This window comes from Ambystoma mexicanum, chromosome 6p (genome assembly GCF_040938575.1).
Source record: "Ambystoma mexicanum isolate Mex_15411 chromosome 6p, UKY_AmexF1_1, whole genome shotgun sequence".
Classification (NCBI taxonomy): domain Eukaryota; kingdom Metazoa; phylum Chordata; class Amphibia; order Caudata; family Ambystomatidae; genus Ambystoma; species Ambystoma mexicanum.
The window spans coordinates 286296804-286309932 of record NC_090935.1 but is presented as its reverse complement, the minus strand read 5'-3'; positions in this window follow the sequence as shown (position 1 = coordinate 286309932).

Here is a 13129-nt window from a genome sequence, read left to right as displayed (position 1 = left end):
GCAGGAGGACTTAAAAGCTATTCTCTGTTTCACTGGGAGCAAATACAAACAATGTAGTACTGGGCTGATGTGAGAGCCGTACGGTGTGTCTGTGGCTACCCGGGAGGCCAGATTTTGAAGCAGCAGTAGCTGATGTATTAGGCCCGCTGTTAAGGCCAGATGCAGAGCATTACAGTAGTATAGCCTACTGGAAACAAGGGAGGCGACAACAACAGAACTTCTGTCTTGTCGCCGTTCATCCAGTCCCCCCATGGCCAACAGGCAATCACGCAAATGGGACAAGACCCCTCCCCGGTCAAGATCTAATCGGACCAGGATCTGGGTGTCATCAGCATATGAGTAACAGCTGAAACCAAAGGAGTGGGTGAGGCCAATCAGTGGCTGAATATAGATGTTAAATAGCATCGGGGACAAAGCGGAGCCCTGGGGGACCCCACAAGAAAGAGAGTACAGAGAGGAAAAAAACAGGAAAAGAGAGACTGCTTGGCCCCTGACAGTGAAAAAAGAGGCAAACCATGCCAGGACCGGACCCCAAAGGCCGATGGAGGCCAGGCGGGCAAGAAGCAGGTGGTGGACCACGGTGCCAAAGGCCACTGACAGATCGAGCAGAATCAGGCCCCCTACACCTACGCCATCAACCAGCTTGGCCATATCATCCATCACTGAGACTAGCACACTCTGGTTCCCCTCCCGGGGGGACTGAAATCAATCTGGAAGGGGTCAAGTACAGAGGAGTTCTCAAGGAAAGCAGATATAAAAGGTGAGATAAGAGATTCAAGTAATTTCATGAGGAAAGGTAGCAATGAAATTGTCAGAGAGAACAGAAGCATCAATGACGGTTTCTTAAGGAGAGGGATTGCAATGGCCTACTTAAGTTCCTTAGGAATAACTCCTGAGCCGCAGGAGAGATTAATAGCCTGGGTCACCAGAGAGGTGATTTCAGGATAAGATCCTATTTTTAAAAAAAAGGGAAATGTCCAAAGACGCAGCAGATTTTAAGTGGGAAATAGCAGACAAAACAACCTCCTCTGTGGACATCGGAAAGGCAGACCAGCCAGGGTTAACAGGCACAGGGGTGGCATTAGTCCATGAGTCTACGCCAACCTGACAAAGCTGTATGTGGTGATGAATGTTTTCAATTTTAGAATGGAAAAAGGTGGCAAAAGCATCACACTGCGACTGGGAAGCAGGCACTGCAGACAAAAAGCGAGCAGTGGGTGAAAAGGACTTAACAACTGAGAAGAGCTCCTTAGATTGATGAAGAGCTGTTTCTATCTCAGAGGTGAAAAACCGCTGCTTTGCAATTTTAATAGCCATGTGATAGCTTTTGGACTGGGAGACAAAAAGTAGTTCATCATCCAGACAGTATGACGAGCACCATTTGCGTTCCGCCTGATACAGCTCTTGTTTGGCCAGTCTAAGTTTGTGTCACACTCACCTGTGTCTCTGCAGGAACGATGGATGAGCCTCCCTTGACCCCGAGTCTTCACTTCCGCTGTTTCACCTAGAGGAATACCTGTCAAATACAAGGGGAATACTCAGACCTGAATTCACCCGATTCCCCTGGGCCCTTCCCTTCTCTTTACTGTGTGCTGTGATGTCCCCCTATGGCTTGCCTTGATCTTTAGTAGGGTGTGCACTCAATCCTCTCATGTGATTGGTGCCAATGTCTGTAGGCTGAGTTCAGATGCCAAACACTGTTTTATGCCTTCACAGGGAGGCTGAGAGTTCAAGGCGCTAGTTTCTTCACTGGCTAGAAAGTCCTTCCCACAACTGAACGTTGCGCAGAGAATGTTGAGTGTCCAAAATAGTCCATATTGTCTTTGTTTGCCGGTATTTTTGTGGGTGAGTAGCGCTGTGTGTAGAAGCTAGCTGCTGGTAGGTTTGCGCAGCCCCTTCAATGCAAGCGCACCTGGTAATGTCTCTCCCTTTCCCTTGCAGGAGAAATTATGTGGTATTAGCGCCTCAAGTCCGGGTTCACCGCTACTGGAGACTTGGTGGTTTTGCACCACGTAGAGAGAGAGAGAGAGCACAGTGAAATAAGTGTCCACTTTATTGGAGCGAGCACAATAAATAATGTCTCTTCTTTCTTACATGGGTTTGTGCGCTCATGCAACTAACCTGGATTCCAGTGTCGCTAGAAGATTCAGTGAGTATGCGCAGTGTTACTGATGTGCGCGTGTTAACGCTGTTCTTCTTTGTTCTTACAGGTGCCGGTGTAGAAGTCCCCTCTTGACTGGAGATAGCTGCGGTGTGTAGTAAGAACCAGGTAAGCTGAAGCTGAATGATCCGGAGTGGGTGAGCAGAAGCAGGCTGATCCAGAGCAGGTAAGCAGAAACAGGATGATCCGGAGCAGGTAAGCAGATGCTGGCTGATCCAGAGCACGGCAAGTGTGTTGCTGAAACAGCTCACAGTAAGCAACACGAATCACTGGAAAAATCTTGGGTGTGGCTTATATAGCCAGAATCATGAATCATCATGCACTCCCTGTTTGGCAACAGGAAGTGGTAACCAGGAAGTTGCTACAAACACTAGGAAGGGATTAAAGGAGGGATTTGCTATGGGTTCTTTGTGTGCCTATGCCAGGCCTGCCAAGCCTCCACCCAGCTTGCCCCAACTACCTGCCTGATACCCATGACAGTCTTCCCCCACAAGACCCCTCCCAATGGTGTGTATGTGGGCTTTGGTTTCTCAGGATGGTCCCGATGGAATTTCCGCACCAATCGGGGGGCAGCCACATGTGTGCTGGGTTCCCATGATCTTTCCTGGGTCCGTACCCCTTACAGTCAATCAAATAATACAGGGTCTTTCGTACTTGTTTGGAATCTAATATGTCCTTGACTTCATATGTTGGTGCTTCTTCACCCACTTGTATGGGTGCGGGAGGTATGGAAGTTCGGGTTCCTGGGTGTGCTGGTTTTAATAGTGACACGTGAAATACGGGATGTATACGCATATGTTGAGGTAACTCCAGTCTCATGGCTGCTGGATTAATTACTTTTACAATTGTATACGGGCCGATGTATCTAGGCTGACATTTTTTGGGACCCTTTAAAGCAATGTGTCTAGTTGCCAGCCAGACCGAGTCTCCCACTTGATAATCTGGGGCTTTTCGTCGATGGCGATCAGCGTTTCTTTTCTGTGTTTCTTTGGCTTGCTGTAGGTTCCTGCTGGCTTCTCTGGCTGCTTTCATGATGCTGGCATGTAGATTCTTTACTGCAGGCCTTTCAATGTTTTCTGGTGGATCATAGACCGACGTTCTGGGGTTTCGACCATATATAGTAAAGAAGGGTGTTGCTCGGGTTTATGAATGTGTTGAGTTGTTGTAGGCATACTCTGCCATCCATAGAATTTCTGTCCAGCCTTTGCTTGTTTGGTGTAAACGACAGCGCAAATACTGTTCCATGGTCTGGTTCGTGCACTAGGTTTGGCCGTCCGTTTGAGGGTGGTGACCAGAAGACAGACGGACTTCTACTCTTGCCAGGGCACAGCATTTTTTCCAAAAACCAGATACATATTGGCTACCTCTGTCAGAAACGATTACGGTAGGGAATCCATGTAACTTGACGATTCGGTCTAGAAAAACCTGCGCCAGGGTCTGAGCTGAGGGAATACCTTTTAGAGCTATGAAATGGGCCATTTTGGAGAAGAGGTCCACTACTACGAGGATGGCATTATAACCTGAGTTAGGAGGTAGGTCAGTAACGAAGTCCGTTGATACTGTGTGCCAGGGCGCTGGCGGAATAGTGATTGGCTGAAGGAGGCCGGCTGGTTTTTGCCTGGATGTTTTGTATTGTGCACATACATCACAGGTGCCTATGTAGGTGGCAATATCCTCTCGCCAAGTCAGCCACCAATAAGATTTGCTTACTTTCTTCATGGTTTTGGCTATACCCGGATGGGCTTCTAACAGCGAGTCGTGGTACTCTGATATGATTGCCTCTTGCAGATCCTTAATTGTAACGTTGAGGTAGTTTTTAGTAGTATGGTAGTTTGTCTTGAATGGTGAACTGATCTCCCTTCGTGTCCCAAGCCAGTAGGTCTTCTTCAGACATATTTTCTTTTATTGCTTCCTGCAGTGTATTTAATGGAGAGGGGGCGATGCAGAGGCCGAGAATGTTATGGCTGGGTATGATCTCCACCGGGTTAGGGGCATTGTAGACTTCCTCTCCTGTGCCAATGCGGGATAACGCATCCGCTTTCCCGTTCTTAACTCCGGGGCGGTAGGTGATTACAAAGTCTTATTCCATTAAGGATAGGGCCCAACGGAGCTGCCTAGAAGACTGAGCTTTTGCTGAGCGTAAGTATTGCAAGTTCTGATGATCTGTTATTATTTTGATGGTGTGTTTTGCTCCTAGTAAGTAATGTCGCTATTCACACAGTGCGCTTTTCATTGCTAGAAGTTCTTTCGCAGAAATCGCATAGTTTAATTCTGCTGGGGAAAATGTCCTTGACCAAAAGGCAATGGGATGAAGGCATCCGGTTTCAGGATTTTGTTGAGATAATACGGCCCCCATGGCAATGCTTGAAGCGTCCGTCTCCACGATGTACGGTAAATCGGGCTGTGGGTGTTGCAGTATCGGGGCTGAGGTGAATTTTTCCTTGAGAGCTCAGAAAGCTTCTTCCGCTGCTGGTGTCCATTCGAACTTTCGGTGTTTGCACAGCAAGAAAGTTATTGGATGTACAATATGTGAGAATCCCGGTATAAAGCTGTAGAGGAGGTCCCAAATGGACAATGTCAGCTAATGACATGGAACAAATATGAACATGTGAAAACAGCAGGGAGCTTGAAGGGAGTGATAAAGATATGGGCTCCAAAGGCTCACACATTCACACAATCATGTACAACCCCTGAAGATGATGAATATGACACCGAAGAATCAAAAGAAATAAATGCAAAGGAGGTTACAGAAGTGGTCGATGAACCGACCAGAGGGGGGAGTGTAGAGGAGGTCCCAAACATAGCCTCCACCCCTTCCCCTCATTTCGAGGTACCAGGAGCGTACTCGCCAAGGTATGTGACGTATGAAGAGCAAATTAACCTGCAAAGAGCTGCACTGGGACTCTGCCCAGTATACATCAGAAGATCCATACCTGTTCAAGCACCCATAACCAGACAACCCTGGGCAGCACGGCACCCTATCAGGCAGCCATACCAGCCGCAGATGCGAAACGAGGAGTACCTATAGACAGTCCATGAAGAGACCCAAAGAGCCCGAATGGAAGGCCAGTGGAAATGACTTAAGGGCCTGAACAGACTCGTGAATGAAGAAAAGCAGCTATCGAAGATAACACACCAGTGCGAGTAACTACGAATATAAATGTAATGGACACAGAAAAGAGACAATACGAAAACGTGAAGAAGCGGTGCTACGTGACAAGATGGAAGCAACCGACTTGTTAAACGTGTGTAAATAGGCTTGAAACGCAAGGTGCTAAGAAACCGATACTGCTTGCAATGCTTAGTAGAAGATAGAGCGGCAAGTGCCAACCATATATCTACCTCAATAAGGCACATTATACAAGTGCAACTCCATTTTGTAAAAGCAGAAATGTACCCAGGCTGCCAGAGGCCTGACAGGCCAAGTTTCGTAACCCAGCCAAAGGCAAGAGAAGGAGCGGAATCAAAACTCAACAAAGAGCGGCTCATGCCTAGGAAATCGAGGTCAACCAGAGAAAGGGAGGAGAGCGTCTGCTAACAAGACTCAAACTTCAGAGCATACCAGCATGCCTCATGAAGGTCAAGATAAGGGGGGCCCATGCAGGTGTCGAGGCTGAAACAGAATTAGATGCACTAAAAGTTGGAAACTGAAGCAGATTCATGGTGAACTAACACGTGACCAGCCAGGCACGAAGATGTACCATTGCCTGATGTCATCCAGGACCCGAGGATTCCATAACTTTTCCCGATAAGAGACTACAGTTTCGAGGCCATCCTTAGCCCACTAATTGACACATCGCCCTAAAACACTGATTGATGGAAGGGAGGCAGGGTGAAACTTAGGACATGAGGCACAGGGGTGTCCATTCGGCATGCTGCTAATTAAAAGGGGAAATTTATGTCTAGGGGTGTATCCTGCCCAATAACAATGGACCAAGTTATCTGGAGTCCTATAGATACTGTAACCAATAGGACGTCGTAATTGTAGTGGCGTCCATCACGCGTGATGTAGAGGGATGGGCGTAGACGCCCACCCGATAAGAGTTACCCAATCCGCATGCCCTATTATCACAATACAGATATAGCACCTATACTTAAGTTACCTTTCCTAACCAATTACATTGCATGATGATTTTTTATAGAATTAGAAGTCAGTGATGACGCGTTTTGCCTATAACAATGACTGTTCGACTGAAGTTCGAGGAAGTCAGAGCGAGACAGGTGATCGCAATGCTGCTGATTTCCATTTGTTTCTCTGTTTGATGTACTTGTCATTAAACGGCTTCCCTTTGCCAACTTACTGAGTACTCATTATTGAGTCGTGTTGGAGTAAGTGAATCCTGCACCCCCTATCCTCACATGGTGCAGCTATCTTGTCTTACAACTTCTAGAGGGTGAGCGCTGACCTATGGGCCCGTCAGTGAATTCCTCTCCTCCGGAACACTTGGTAGCGTGAGGACGGTTTCGGCCATTAATTATTGATTAAATAATACTAAGACAACTAAGAACGACAACACGAAGTAACTCCGGGCCTTCGGCAAGATCATGAGTCCTTTCGCCATTCCGGCTGAGTAGACTGAGAAGCTCCCCGTGGACAATGATAGAGTAAAATTTCAAAAATCTGCAGTGGGTCTGAAGGAACCCGCCTTTCCAAGCATAACCCTTCTCATTCCCACGGGCAGCCAATCGGACGAAAACCTTAAAAGCTGGAAGAGGAAGGGACGGTGATCCCGATGTTCCAGAGAGGAAAAGATGCGATTGGTGAGTGAAACAGTAAACTTGTTACTTTGGCAAATGTCTTGTAGGCATTAGAGTAAGTAAGGGAAAGTAAGGGAAAGGTAACGGAGGGTGGCGGAGAAAAAATAAAGTAGTTAGAAGTAGAGAAGACTGTATATATATATATATATATATAGGGGGTTAATGACTCGAGCATAAGAAATAAAGAGAGGATTATCAGGGGGGCACCTGAGATAAAACGTAAAGATTATCAGGGGGGCACCTGAGATAAAAATGTAAGGATTATTGGGGGGTACCTGAGATAAAACGTAAGGATTATCAGGGGGGCACCAGGGATAAAAACGTAAGGATTGGGGGGCGTGGCTTGGCGCGCCATCAATGTGGTCGCTCCTCTAAAGCCGCCCGTGGATGGCCCGCCACTGCCATAAAAATTATGCGATTCCTGTGTGGTAATTAGACCATCAACACCAGCTAAGGTGATCGGAACCTCCAGAGCATAAGTGAGCCAAAATCCAGAGGCTGACGCTGGAGCGTTATGCGCGAATTTGGCACCCGAAGACCAGCATCCAGCACCGGCCCGAAAAACAAGATGGCGGACGCTGAGGATCCTAGGAAAGGGAGGGGGACCCCGCTGTGATATGCATGCGAGAAGACATGAGAGCCCAGAGAAGAGAGGCGGTCTAGCACCCTGCATCGTGTGAGCGCCTCTGGACTCAGCCTCGAAGGGTGGCCCAGAACGCGGAAGAAGCGGGCGGCGCCCTGAACAGGAGAACCTGCATCGGCCCCCGAGCGTATGATACAACGGCTGGAGCTGCGGTGAGACAACAACCGGGATCCCCCCGCTCCCGCAACACGAACGGGAGCAAGTGGCGTGAGGGAATCACCTACCCGGAAGAAGAGACACGGCAAGTACAGGTGAGTCGGGCTGGGCTTCCCTCACTGCCGAAGGACCCCTCCGCCCGCTTCAAGGAGGGTCGCGTGAGCAGCCCCCGGCCCCCAACATCAAACCCCGGCTGGCCGGGCCCCTCCCCCCAGCAGGCGAAACATCTCCGGCAGCACGGGGTGCAGTGCGGACCCCCGACTAACTTCAATATGCAAACACGCTGCGGGTTGAGACCCCGACAACAGAGGATATCCCAAGGAGGTACCAGTGCGGTGCCCCCTCCAGGCCAACCATCCTCTACGGCCTGGAAACACCGGCCTGAACATCCTCCCTACTGCTGGACACTGCTATTGAGGGCTCAACATTGGCCCCACTTCCATGAACCGCCAACGGATCCACGAGGAAATGCCCCGCCTACAGGATCAGTAGGTGGCGGTCCAGGAACGGGCCTCACGGCCATTAATCACCAGCATTGCCACCTTCCCCAGCGCAGCAGATCGTTGACAGCTGCCCAGAATCTGACCCCGTCACCACCAGAGGACTCCCCCCTTGGTTCACAGGCGGCATTGAGGCACCACCCAGGGAAAAGATATACACTGCTGGCGCCATATTGACTTAGCACGGACTGGGCCCCCCTCTTCACTGGAAAAATAAATCACGCCGGCAACAAATCCACACCTGCTCCAACCTAGCAGACGAAGGACCCTACCAGCCGAGGCCCAACGCAACTAGACCTCTCACCCCCCGAAAGCTTCCTGGGGCGCCCGGCCCACATTACCACTCAGCAACTCAGTCCAACCCCGGTTAACAAAGCTGGCCCCCAGTCCTTCCCCCAACACAGGAGGAGCGTCACGGGGGTGTCCATTGGAGGTATTCAACTGCCCAGCTCAGATCCGCAGAAGCCAATTCATCAGAGTTCCCGCAGTGATAGTTCCTCCACAAGTCGTCTTCCACCAATCCCTCTTGGCGCGGCCGCCCTACATAGCTATCATGTCCAAACTAACGAAAGCCAGTAAAAACTCAGACATAACCAATATGTTCACAACGTCGGACAAGGGGAAAAAACAGGACCCTCCCAAACTTACCCCGCAGAAACACCAAGAAGAGAGTGAAGCCCTTGCTACCAAAAAGGACCTAGTGGCTTTCATGGCTGATATCAAGACTGGACTTCGCTCCTGCCTGTCAGAACTCACCACCAAAGTAGAACAGACTGACCTAAGGGTGACGGAGGTGGAGCAGAGACTGGGAGAGATCGAAGATCGCTCACAAGATCACACAGCCACATTGGGGGAAGTCCAGCCCGCTATTAGAGCCCTACAAGATAAGAATGAGATCCTGGAGTTCAAACAAGAGGACCTCGAAAATAGAGCACGTCGCAACAACCTCCGGATCTGTGGCGTTCCATCACACGGTTTCCGATAAAAACCTGGCGGAATACGTAGGGAACTTCTTCCAGGCCTTGCTCCCGGATCTGGACCGCTCCCAGCTTCTCCTGGACCGCACCCACAGACTGCACCCGCGTCGGGGAGTGAACTCGGACCTCCCCCCAGATGTTATTACCAGGGTCCATTTCTTCACTTCTAAAGAGTCCATCTCAGCCATCAGCCACACTAGGGACAATTGGCCTCATTACGAGTCCGGCGTTAACCGAGGCGGTAAAACCGCCTGGTTAACGCCGGACTCGTATTACCATTCCGCCTCCGTGATTCCCGGAATTACCGGGGCATCACAACCCCGGTTTTCCGGGAATCACGGAGGCGGAATGGTGTAAATCCCCATTCCCATTGAGTCCTATGGGACTCAATGGGAATCGGGATCATGGAAACACCGGCAGCATCTTGTAATGCTGCCGGTGTTTTCCTCGTCCGCCTGCAGGCGGGCGGTGTTAAACCCGCCAGGTCAGACCTGGCGGGAACATCACCTCCCGCCTGCAGGGGTCGGGATCAGGCGGTCCGGAAACAACGGTGGAGGCGGGTTTACCGCCACCGTTATTTCCGGACCGCCACGGTCGTAATGAGGCCCAATGTCTCCTTTCAGGGCACTCTGCTTCAGATCTACCAAGATCTCTCAATACTTACCCTCTAAAAAAGAAGAGCTCTCCGACCTCTGGCACTCTTTCTCCAGGACCAACAGGTGCGCTATAGATGGCTATTCCCAACGGACTTGTCATTCTCCTACAAATGCACAGTACAACGAATTAGTCAAATAGAGGATGCAAACAAAATCATGCATCCAACCTCACCCAGGGAGACCTTCTCGCCAACCCCAGAGGTAACCGAGAACCCGGAACCACCCCCCTCCCCAAAGCCGAGGTGGTCGTCATGGTCAAAGGTACAACAGAACAATAGGAGGAGATAGCTAAGGGCAAGCTTCCGCCCTATGGACTTAGATCACACCTACCTCCCAACCACCTGGCCCGGCTGCACAAGTAACCATCACCTTACTGCTAAACGAAGGTACCCCGGCAAGGGCGGCGGCGGGACATACCCACGGCTCTTGCCCATTCCAAGGAAAATTACAACACCGAATTCTTGGAAACCCACGTTGCACAATACTTCAATTCTCTAGTTGGCCCAGTTGGCCAAGGGTGCGTCCACACACACGATGTTGGGCCACCCGCTAGTTCAAGTTACGGCCTCCCGTTGGGGGCACAGGTTAAAACTCCAAGTGCAGGATGACACACTCTTAGCGCATACCAACAATGGTGGCTGACCCACCTGCTTTCAACTCCCCCCCTCATGCCAAATGACAGAGAGGGACCTGACCTCGGATCATCAAAACTTAAGACTCCTCTCCCTAAACTCAATGGGCTGTACTCTCCCACCAAACGAAAAGCAATCCTGCTAAAACTCCAGGATGAAGAGGCGGCGGTGGCCATGCTCCAGGAGACCCACCTGCTACTAGCAGATGTGGGCCGGCTCCGCTCCCGGCTGTACCCACTCCAGTTTTTTGCCTCAGGAGGGACTAAAAAAGGTAGGCACTGCAGTCCTCTTTAGGAAGGACCTAAACCCCCAGGTCCTGTAAACGAAAACATGTCTAGGTCGATTCATAGCAGTCAAATGCCTCCTGCTAGGAGACCGACACACCTTTGTTTCAGTGTATGCCCCCAACACTGGACAACTGAAATTTTATGATTCGTTGGGCGCCTCCCTCTCAAGCTTTGTAGAGGGCCAAACAATAATCGGAGGGGACTTTAACGGAGTACCAGACCCTACGAGGGACAGATCTCACCCCCCAACCCCGAGCAACTTCACCCAGGCGCTAGGCCTCCTACACCTGTTCAGATCCCTGGACGTGGTAGACGCATGGCGGGTGCTTCACCCCACCGAAAGAGACTATTCCTTTTACTCTTACGTCCACTGAACTTTCTCGAGGATCGACCTCCTCCTGGCTTCCCCTCAAACGCTCGCCTTCGTCAAGGAGGTATCCATCGGCACAAGAGCTCTATCCGACCACGCCCCAGTAATCCTGGAGATCCGGGCCCGAAACCCCAGACTCAACGCTCCACGCAGATGGTCGTTATTTGACCCAATCCTCAATAACATGTCAACAAGGGACAGGATCGCAACTGCGATAAAGAACTTCTTCGAAGAGAATCCAACCTCAGATACCTCCGTGGCAAATAACTAGGACGCCATGAAAGCAGTGATCAGAGGCGCCCTGATTGCACAGGAGTGGCCTATCACCGATCCAGGCGGCAGATCCGGATAGCCCTAGAGGAAGAACTGGAAGCAGCAGAGAAAATCCACAAGAAAAAAGGTTGGTCTCCCAGGACACAACGAGCCATACGCACAGCCAGGAAATAATTAGAAGCCCACTATGCGGAGCAAACCACACTTCTCATGGCTAAGACTAAACAATCATATTACGCGAAGAACAACAAGGCAAATAAATCCTGGTATCCAAACTGGCCAAACTAAAATGAACTAATACGATCTCTGGGCTCCCAAGGAGTCATCCAATACTCAGAGCGCAAGAAACAGCAACTGGCGGTGGACCACTGGACCCAGGTGATGACAGGTACCCCACAAGACCAGACGAAACAAATGGAATATCTACAAATCGCGGCGCTGCCCCGTCTCTCCGATACGGCGAGAGAGAAGCTGGAGGCACCGATCATGGGGGAAGAGATCGAGGAAGCTATCAAGTCACTCAAAACTCGAGCTCCGGGTCCGGATGGATTCTCGGCCAGGTTCTACAAGTTATTTAGACGCCAGCTGGTTCACCCCTTGGTAACTCTCTTTAATTCCTTCAGGGAAACGGGATCGGTGACCCCCTCGATGCAGGAATCAACCACCATTCTTCTGCCCAAACCAGGGAAAGATCCAAGAGACCTGGCCTCATACAGACTGATAGCACTGTTGAATATAGACGCAAACCTATACTCTAAAATTCTGGTGAATCGCCTGGGTTGCATCCTACCAGAGATCATCCAGCCAGACCAGGCTGGCTTCATTCTACACCGAACAGCAGGAGATAATATTCGGAGAACCTTAAATATAGTGGACCTCTCTGGACGAAACTCCCAGAAACTAGTCTTAATGGCCCTGGATGCTGCCAAGGCATTCGACAGGGTGGACTGGTCATTCATGAGACACACCCTCGGGGCCTTTGGCTTTGGGACAGCATTCCATACGATGGTATTGGCTAACTACGAGGGACCAAAGACATTCCTGAGGATTAATGGAGCTATCTCAGCCCCAATCCCTCATTCCTGTGTAACTAGACAAGGCTGCCCGCTATCACCCCTGCTTTTCGCACTCACGATGGAGCCCTTCGCCCAAAGAACTAGGCTGAACACCCAGATCAAAGGCCCGCAGGTCGGCCCATCACAGCACAATATCGCTCTATATGCCGATGATGTCCTGCTCACGATTTCGGAAGCTCACTCATCCCTGAAACACGCCCTAATAGAAATAGCCAGCTATGGAGAGATGTCCCGCTTTTCAGTAAACTTTACCAAGTCGACAGCCCTAAGCATCGGCCTACTCCCGGAAGAAAGGGAGACACTGGCCAAGATGTGCCCAATTACGTGGAAAAAAAGGGCACTCCCTCTACCTGGGAGTTTACATCCCGGCAAACCCAAAAGACACATACAAAGCCAACTTTCCCCGGCTGTTCAAAGAACTAGAGGGAGACCTGAAGTGTTGAGCGACCCAGGAGATCTCGCTAATGGGGCACATAACAGCTTGCAAGATGAACCTCCTTCCAAGGTTTCTTTACGCCTGCTCCTCCCTCCCGGTGGCAACCCTCCGAGACCTACAAAGGAAGATGCTGAAATTCACCTGGAAAGGTAAAAAAGTGAGAATCCCCTACAAAACACTACTGGGGGGCTCCAAACTGGGAGG